The sequence below is a fragment of the Orcinus orca genome, chromosome 11 (genome assembly GCF_937001465.1).
Source record: "Orcinus orca chromosome 11, mOrcOrc1.1, whole genome shotgun sequence".
Classification (NCBI taxonomy): Eukaryota; Metazoa; Chordata; class Mammalia; order Artiodactyla; family Delphinidae; genus Orcinus; species Orcinus orca.
In genome coordinates, this window is record NC_064569.1 from 55,203,100 (window position 1) to 55,212,505 (window position 9,406).

Consider the following 9,406-nt stretch of genomic DNA (forward strand, 5'->3'; position numbering starts at 1 on the left):
AACTAGAAGCTATCAAGTCACAGACAGGAATCTATCATTTGAGGAAGGAACAGTAGCCATCAGCTCAGTGAAAGGAGTTTCTCTGAACAATTCTCCTAAAAATTTCTCTCTCGGACTTCCCCGATGACGCAGTGGTTAAGAATCCGCCTGCCAATGCAGAGGACACGGGTTCGAGCCCTGGTCCGGGAAGATCCCACATGCCGCGGAGCAACTAAGCCCATGCGCCACAACTACTGAGCCTCCACTCTAGAGCCTGCGAGCCACAATTACCGAGCCTGCACGCCTAGAGAGCCCGTGCTCCGCGACAAGAGAAGCCACCGCAATGAGAAGCCCGCACACCGCAACGAAGAGCAGCCCCTGCTCACCGCAACTAGAGAGAGCCGGTGCCCAGCAACAAAGTCCCAACGCAGCCAAAAATAAATTTATTAAAAAAATTTTTTTCTCTCTCAATGTGAGCAGTCCGAGATACATTGATTCTTTATGAAGCTTTTGTTTTATTCTAAATGCGATATAAACAAAGAGCAGTGAGCTTTGAAGCTGAGCAGTCTACTCAGCACAAGTTCCTCTGTGCAGATTGGTTGTTGAGTGACTAGTCTAACCTCCGTGGTTGTCTGATAGGGAGGTTACAAAAGGATGGTGTCCTACTGCCAAATCTATGCAGAGAAGCAGGAAGTAATTGCCTTCCTAGGAGCAAACCTGGCCTGAGATACCCCTCCACTCCCTCACCTCCACCCCAGCCCTCAGTAAGGGGACCTAACTGTCAACTTTGATGGGAAAGGGCAACCTTCCTGGAAACAAGGGCAGTGAGACCACCCATGGCACATTCTTGAGATGTTGGTGCTGACCCGTGGCATCTCTCTAATCCTCTCTTTGTGGAATCTTCTCTGCTTTGCTTCTTCTCAGTTCATCGCCACCCCAATCTGCAGGCACTGGGCGAAGGGTGGAACCTGGCTCCAAAAGTCGCTGTCACTTGAAATCAGACTTACTCCCTGGTTGTGGGCACTCTGTCCTCTGGATTGCAACAGAACCGTGTTTCTTATAAGAGGCCAACCCCAGTCTAGGGTTTCACCATCTGTACCTTAGCCTGAATAGTAGACTCTGGCTTCAACTCACCAAGGAGCCCTGCTCTGGGCTTCTGGAAATTATGTGACTAAATCCACGTGTGACACTGTGCCTAGTCTCTCCTGACAATAAAGAAAATACAATATGTGCTTGATTAATTTTCTACCTCTGACTTTTGTAATATGTAGACTATAAGCTCCACGAGGGCAAGGTCTTGTCTGTTTCTGCTCACTTTTGTACCCCCAGCCCTGGCACAATGCCTGGCACGCCCTGTTCATTGATTATTCATTTAATGACTGAATGACTAAATGAGTGGTTTCACTGGACACATGGAAATAGACATTTGAATGTAGTAGAAAATTTATTCATCCACTTGGTCTTTTATTCACTATTCCACAAATATTTATTGAGCACTGATTATGGCAGACACTCTGTTAGATGCTAGGAATGCAAAATCCATGGGTGAAGCAATCTAACCAAGGGGACTTTCCCAACTAGGCAGCCTCAAAGAAATAGTCCTTTATTCAGTGGGTAGCGTGAGTCAAGAGTCCTTTGCATGCAGCACACTGTGCAGAGCTGTCAGTCTAAAGGCCAGAGAACATAGCCCTATGCAAAATACTAAACTGTTGTGCAGTGACACATATATGAAGAAGAAAATATTAACATGTCCCCAAATGCTGCAGCTCTCTGAGTAATCAAGTGATCATTACTCATGGTGTCTCTGTCAGAGTTTCTTTCTGTCTCCTGCAAAGCTCTCCCCACCCTCTGCTTAGACAGCTTCCCCTAATGCAGATCTCAGGAAGGCTGTGTCTACATCTACATCCAGATGCCCCTCTGTTAGTCTCTCTTTTAAGAATCCATTTCTTTTCCTTCCAAATCTTCATCCCAATTTGCAATTATATATTTACTTGTTTGTTTATAGCCTTTCTCCTTCACTGCCCTGCAAGCTCCAAAAAGGCAGGGACTTTGTATGTTTTGATCAGGCTGTCTTTCAGACATCTTGCACTGTATAAATATTTGTTTAAAAAAAATGAGTTAAGGACCACAGCCAAATTCCTGCTTAAAATATTTTGATGCCTGGCTGAGAGGGCTGCAGTGGCAATGCAAGAGACTCCTGACACAGCTGGTCATGGTCGCTTTCCTTTCCACATTATTGCTAAATGGCTATGCTGGACACAGTTCTGATCTAGATCCTACTTTCCTTTTTATTTTTTTAACCTTATTTATTTATTTTTAATTGTGATAAGGACTCTACTTTTTTTAAAATTGGCGTTTAAATTTTAAGGGACTTGTTTCCACAATTGAAGTCATATTGGCTTTACTGAAATTTTAGAAATAAATGTTTTTAAACATCCACTGATGTAGAAACGTATCACAAATCAAGTAAATTGATACCATGGAAGATGACATAAGTGGAGCCATTTAAAATAGATCTGGAGCAGGTATTGCAGAGGAACTGCCTTGCATGTCCTGTTTTTCTGACTTCTGAACTGGACCAAACTGCCAACAATCCAAGAAGTCAGCAAAGAAACGAGAATATTCTGCTGAAAGGACTAGGACATATCAATGGACTTTGACCTAGAGACCGCCAGCTTTTCCTCATCTTTTACCAATGAACACTTCACCTGATCGATTACCTCATCTTACACCAACGAACTCCTCTTAAAAAACAACTTACCTCATCTTCCTCTCTTTTCCCCGTAAAAACCCTGAGCCCTTCTCCAGCAATCAAGACCCTATTTGGGTTTCTGTCTAAATCTGGGTACCCCAAATTGCAATTCTTTGATCCCGAATAGACGCTTTGCCTCTTGAACTGGATTCCTATTTCTTTAGGTTTACAATACTCTTTCTTTATAAATTTTATCGGAGTGTAGTTGATTTACAATGTTGTGTTAGTTTCAGTTGTACAGCAAAGTGATTCAGTTCTACACATACATATTTTCATTCTTTTTCAGATTCTTTTCCCACATAGGTCATTACAGAGTACTGAGCAGAGTTCCCTGTGCTATGCAATGGGTCCTCGTGGGTTATGTGTCTTATATATGGTAGTGTGCGTGTGTTCATCCCCAGCTCCTGATTTATCACCCCCACAACGTTTTCCCCTTTGGTAACCGTTAAGTTTGTTTTCTGTGTCTGTGAGTCTGTTTCTGTTTTGTAAATAAGTTCATTTGTATCTTTTTTAAAAAAATTAGATTCCACATATGAGTGGTATCATATGATGTATGTCTTTCTCTGTCTGACTTACTTCACTTAGTATGATCATCTCTAGGTCCATCCCTGTTGCTGTAAATGGCATCATTTCATTCTTGTTTCATGGCTGAGTAATATTCCATTGTATACAGATATATGTACCACATCTTTATCCATTCCTCTGTCGATGGACACTTAGGTTGCTTCCATGTCTTGGCTATTGTAAATAGTGCTGCAAGGAACATTGTGGTGCGTATATCTTTTCGAATTATGGTTTTCTCCGGATACATGTCCAGGAGTGGGCTTGCTACTATTTTTAGTTTTTTAAGGAACCTCCATTCTGTTCTCCATAGTGGTTGTACCAATTTACATTACCACCAACAGTGCAGGAGGGTTCCATTATCTCCACACCCTCTCCAGCACTTATTGTTTGGAAAGTTTTCAGTGATGGAATACTCTGTTAAATAGATATCCATTGGTCTATCTTGTATTTTTTTTTGTTTTGTTTTGGGTTTTTTTTTAACTTGCTTTTATTTTTTATTTTTATTGAGATATAATTGACATATAAAACTGTGTCAGTTTAAGGTACAACATGTGATTTGATACATATATTGCAGTATGATTGCCACCATAGCATTAGCTAATACCTCCATCACCTCACATAATCATCATTTCTTTTTCGTGGTGAGAACATTTATGATCCAGTCTCTTAGCAGCTTTGAAATATATACTACAATATTGTTAACTATAATCACAGTGCTGTGCATTAGATCCCCGGAACCTACTCATCTTCTAACTGCAGGTTTTTACCCTTTGACCAACATCTCCCTAATCCCCCTACCCCAGCCCTACTTTAAAAAATAGTCAGAAATGTACTTTTTGAAATTACTCTATTAATTTTTGTTCCTATTTTTATTATTTTTTTATTTATTTAATTTTGGCTGCGTTGGGTCTTCGTTGTTGTGCGCGAGCTTTCTCTAGTTGCGGCGAGCAGGGGCTTCTCTTCTTTGTGGTGCGCTGGCTTCTCATTGTGGTGGCTTCTCTTGTTGCCAAGCACGGGCTCAGTAGTTGTGGCTCGTGGGCTTCAGTAGTTGTGGCTCGTGGGCTTAGTTGCTCCGCGGCATGTGAGATCTTCCCAGACCAGGGATCGAACCTGTGTCCCCTGCACTGGCAGGCAGATTCTTAACTACTGTGCCACCAGCGAAGTCCCTGTTCCTATTTTTATGTGACGTATTTAGTTTTATGTCTCTAAATAACTTAAAAGTGATGAGGACACTTTAAGTAAGGTGATGAAAGATAGAAAACAGCCTGACCAAGATTTTTAAAAGAAATGACAGCCTCTAAGGTCGAAAACAAAACCACGGTTAGATTGTAGCATTTTCTGGTAGTTAGAGGGAGCCATTGCTACCGTTGGTTTTCTAAACCTTAAACTTATTTATAGAGAAACTTCCTCTTCTGTCATCTTAAAACTAAAGCCTCTTCAAAGTTTTAAATTTTAGTTCAGTGAATTCCCTTAAAGGGGGAAAATCCTAAGAGGAAGAAAGAAATAAAGTAAGTAGTCAACTGATTTCTTTTTCAACGTTCAGAAATGCTGCTTATTAGAATTTGAATTCATTCTCAGACTTTTCAAAGAGATTTGAAGGGCCCTGCTGTGTTTATTAACAACACAGCGACCAGTTAGAAAACTAGGGAGGGAACCGTTGAAAAGGAAGGAATGACTAACGTCAGAGGGTCAGAGCCCTAGAATCCTGATGATTTAGCAAGTCTCAACATGTGGATTTTCCCTTTAAAGAAACATTCTGTGCTGATTTCTCATTTTGGCTCCAGTAATTACTCCTCAGCCTGTAATTATGCTTGCTCTTTCATTTCCTCCTCTAATGATAAAGAAAGCTGTAGTTGCTCAATGTTTGAACCGAAAACATCAGACAGGGCAACTACACAAGAAAGTGGGCAAGTACAAGCAGGGCACATGGTGGCAGGAGTCAGGCCCTCTCATGTCTCCATCATTTTCCTTTCTCACTTTTGCTCTTTTTGTCTCCATTTCTTATCGTATTACATTTTTGTCTTAACCTTTTCCATCTTTTTTCCTCCTAAGACACCTCTGCCTTAAACCCACAAGTTAAAGCGCACTTCTGCTTCGACTCAGGAATTTTTTTTTTTTTTTTTTCTCTTGGCCGGTCGAGTGGCATGTGGGATCTTAGTTCCTTGACCAGGGATTGAACCCACGCCCCCTGCATTGGAAGCATGAAGTCTTAACCACTGGACCGCCAGGGAAGTCCCATCAACTCAGGAATTTTAATACAAACAAACAAGACTCCAGCAATCATTGTAATATAATGTAAAGTGAATTCCTTTTTCTATAAACACCATACAAGTTTTTTTAACTGATGAAAATAGTTCTGAAATGAAAAGGTAAATGGAAATTTTCAACATATAAAATTGGCAAACATTTTGTTTTCATTTTCACAGAGACCTAGAACTCTGTATCTTTCCAAATTTAGTAATCAAGGGTATGGGAAAACAAGTACCCTCTTATAGTGCTCATAAAACTGTAAATTGACATAGCCTTTCTTTGACCCAAAGAATCCACTTGCAGGAAGTTAAGATGTGCACAAGGATGTTTGTCTAGGGAAGTTTATCACAGAACTATTGATAATAGCAAAAAATTGGAAAGCACCTAAATGTCCAACAGTTCTTGGTCCGCTAATCTGTGTGATTCCCCAGTCTTCTGGGAAGGCCTGGAGTTTTTAACTTTGTACTTGACACATGAACCTAAGCTGAATGAGTGGAACCCTGGAGGTCCATGGTCCTCTCCAGTTAAGGACTGCTAGTCTTCTCTCATTTCTGAGTGCAGATAGCTTGGTTTCCCCACTGTGTTCAATCTGCTGCTTAGAACTTCAACTACCTGCAATTGCAGTTCCCTCTACCTTCCACTCTGGTTAAATACAAGAACTGTGGTGGTTTTTGTTTTTTTAATTGTATTCCCCAGAGCGTAGCACCGTGGTTAATGGGTACTTAGTTAATTTTTATTGTATGAGTGAGTAAATGAATGAGGTATTTGCGGTCTGCCTTGAATGTGATGAGCTCTACTTCAAGCTGCAGGCCTGTATTCTACTGCAGAAAGAAATCATTTACACGGTAATACTAGGGGGGGAAACGACTATGAGTCATAGCATTTCAGCTGTTAACCTAACCAAACAACAGTGATGGTTTTAGCCATCCATTCATTCAAAAAATGTACTGAGTATTTTCTATATACCACGCACTATGCAAACACTGGAGATAAAACCACAGAATTAGAATTCCAGAAAACTGTATGGCTTGACCTGTTTAAACTACACGATTAAAGTCTCTTAAAGGACTGATTTGTACAACAGAGTATCAATTTTTCAGTTCAGAAAGATAGATTTTCTCATTTCTTCTTTATGGGCATCCCCTCCTTTTGCATCAAGGTACCTATGAAACTGGATAAGCTAGTTGAAAGTTTAATGGGCATATAATCAGAGAGAAAGGAGTAGACTAATGTAGAAAGCTATTTCTTTCAAACTATGGAAAGGCCTGGAAAATTTTATGTATTTCTCTAGTGAATTGATCAAATTCTTACTATTTGTTTCTCCTTTTTATATGCTTCCTGTATATAAATGTAACCCTCCTTTACTATATAGAGTTGGCCCTCCGTATTCACAGGTTCTGCATCCGGGGATTCAACCAACCTCAGATGGAAAATATTCGGGGAAAACAATTCCAGAAAGTTCCAAACAGCAAAACTTGAATTTGCCGTGCACTGGCAACTTTTTACATAGCAATCAGATTGTATGTACAACTGTTTACACATAGTTGATATTGTATTAAGTATTACAAGTAATATAGAGATGATTTAAAGTTATGTGGGAGGATGCACATAGATAATATGCAAATACAGAATTTTATATAAGGGACTTGAGCATCCATGGATTTTGGTGTGGGGCTGTCCTGGAACCCATCCCCCGTGGATTCCAAGGGACAACTGTATTATTCCAGAGAGGCTCTGAAATAACTAAGTTACTATTCTCATTTTAAGGATACATCCTGCTCTCTTAAATAAGTCTGGTGTATTTGCCTAGTTTCAGCAGTCGACGTGTAAGCCTTTTCATAGTGTGGGTTATGCCTGCAGATGGCTATTTCACCCAAGTTAGAGAGGTATGTACAATAAAGATGGAGTCAGTTTCAGTGGGGAAGTTCTAACAACTCAGTAGATGGCTTTGGGACAGTTGATCATTTGTTTTGCTAAAGTTAGGTTCTCTGCCTAACACCATTCAGGAAAATAAATTCTAGAGGGACTAAAGACCCAAATGTAAAGAAACAAAACCGTAAATATATCAGAAGAAAACGTAGGAGAATATGTTTATGGCTGGGAAGCTAGAAGGCCCTAAATGCAAAAGATGTAAAGGAATAAATTGATATGTTTGACTGCATCAAGACGGATAAATTTGAAAGCATGTAAAAGTTCTCTACTACAAAAGGCATCATAAGCCTTCAATAATATGTCCAATATGTTTAAGTGTAGTTCAGAGACAAGCAACAGATTAGGAGATAATATTTGCCATACATATAATGCAGAAAAGATTAGTTTTTAGATCCATAAGACACACCTACAAAAATGGAAAACTCAAATAAACCAAGGGGAACATGGAAAAAAATCATAGGATAAGTTACTTATAGAAAAATAAATACAATTGGCCAATGGACATATAAAAAGAAGCTGAATGTCACCAATTATCAAAAAAATTTGATTATATTTAGAATATTGAGATAATTTTCAACCATTATACTGTCAAAAATTAAAGCCATTAATAAAACGGGTTGACATGGGTGTGAAAAGACACACATACACACTGCTAATGGGAATATAAAACTGACAGAGCCATGTTGAACAGGGAAATTTGGCAATATTGAATAAAATAAAAATATACATATGCTGTGAGCCAGCCATTCCAGATATTAGTCTCTACTTTTGAAAAACACTGGCACTTGTGCACAAGAAAACATGTACAAGCATGTCCATTGCAGAGTTCCTCATAGGGAGAAACAGGAAACACTGAATCATGAATAGAAGAATGGCTTATAACGTGTACACTCAAACTGTGTATGTGGTGGTTTGAGTTAAAGGGTGTGGTAGGTCTGCGCCAACCTGGATAGCTCTCCACAGCATGCAGTTGGGTAAAAAAGCAAGTTACAGATATATTTCTATGAGGGACGGGAGTGTGGGTGGGACTTGACGGGGATTTGATCTTATCTATAATGATGCCCCCTTTTTTAACAAAGATAATTTGTGTATTACTTATTTTAATTTTATTTTTCAAAATTTAGTCTGTTTTCTGATTAATAACTGCTGTAGATGAAATATGTATACTCCCTTCAAACACTTAGAGATGCTGCATAAAACATCAAATAAAATTTAAATCATATAAATATAAATTTAAATACACACAAGTACATATATAGCATAACTTGAAATCAAGAAAGAGATGTTTTCTTTTGTACCAGAAATAAACAGGGAGCCCCCAAATCTAAGCAGTGAGTAAGTGATAAAGCCAAGGGGCTCACAGAGCAAGGGAATAGGGTTAGACTTTATTAGTAGGGTTGGGGCTATAAGCTCTAGATTGTGGCATCAGAAACTAACAGACTGTGGAATAACCAGGTGGTCAAAGGACATCAGCCGGCTGGAAAGCAACAGATGTGAGCAGAATTGACAGAACAACACGTGCCAGGACCACCTCCACTCCCACCCCAATACTAGAATACCAACCTAGAAAAGCAAGGGATGAGGGAGATCTAAAAGAAAGATGAGCATTTCTATTTATCTACCTACCTACCTATTTATTTTTTAAAACCAGACTATTTATTGCATGACTAATCATTGAAATTAAATGTGTTAAATACCACAAGCTCCTATGAACATTTCTATTTAAAAGAGACTGGACACTGCAGCAACATGGATGGAACTAGAGATTATCTTATTAAGTGAAGTAAGTCAGACAAAGACAAATATTATATGATACCGCTTATATGTGGAATCTAAAAAATATATATATATAAATGAACTTATATACAAAACAGAAATAGACCCACAGACATAGAAAACAAACTTACGGTTACCAAAGGGGAAATGGGG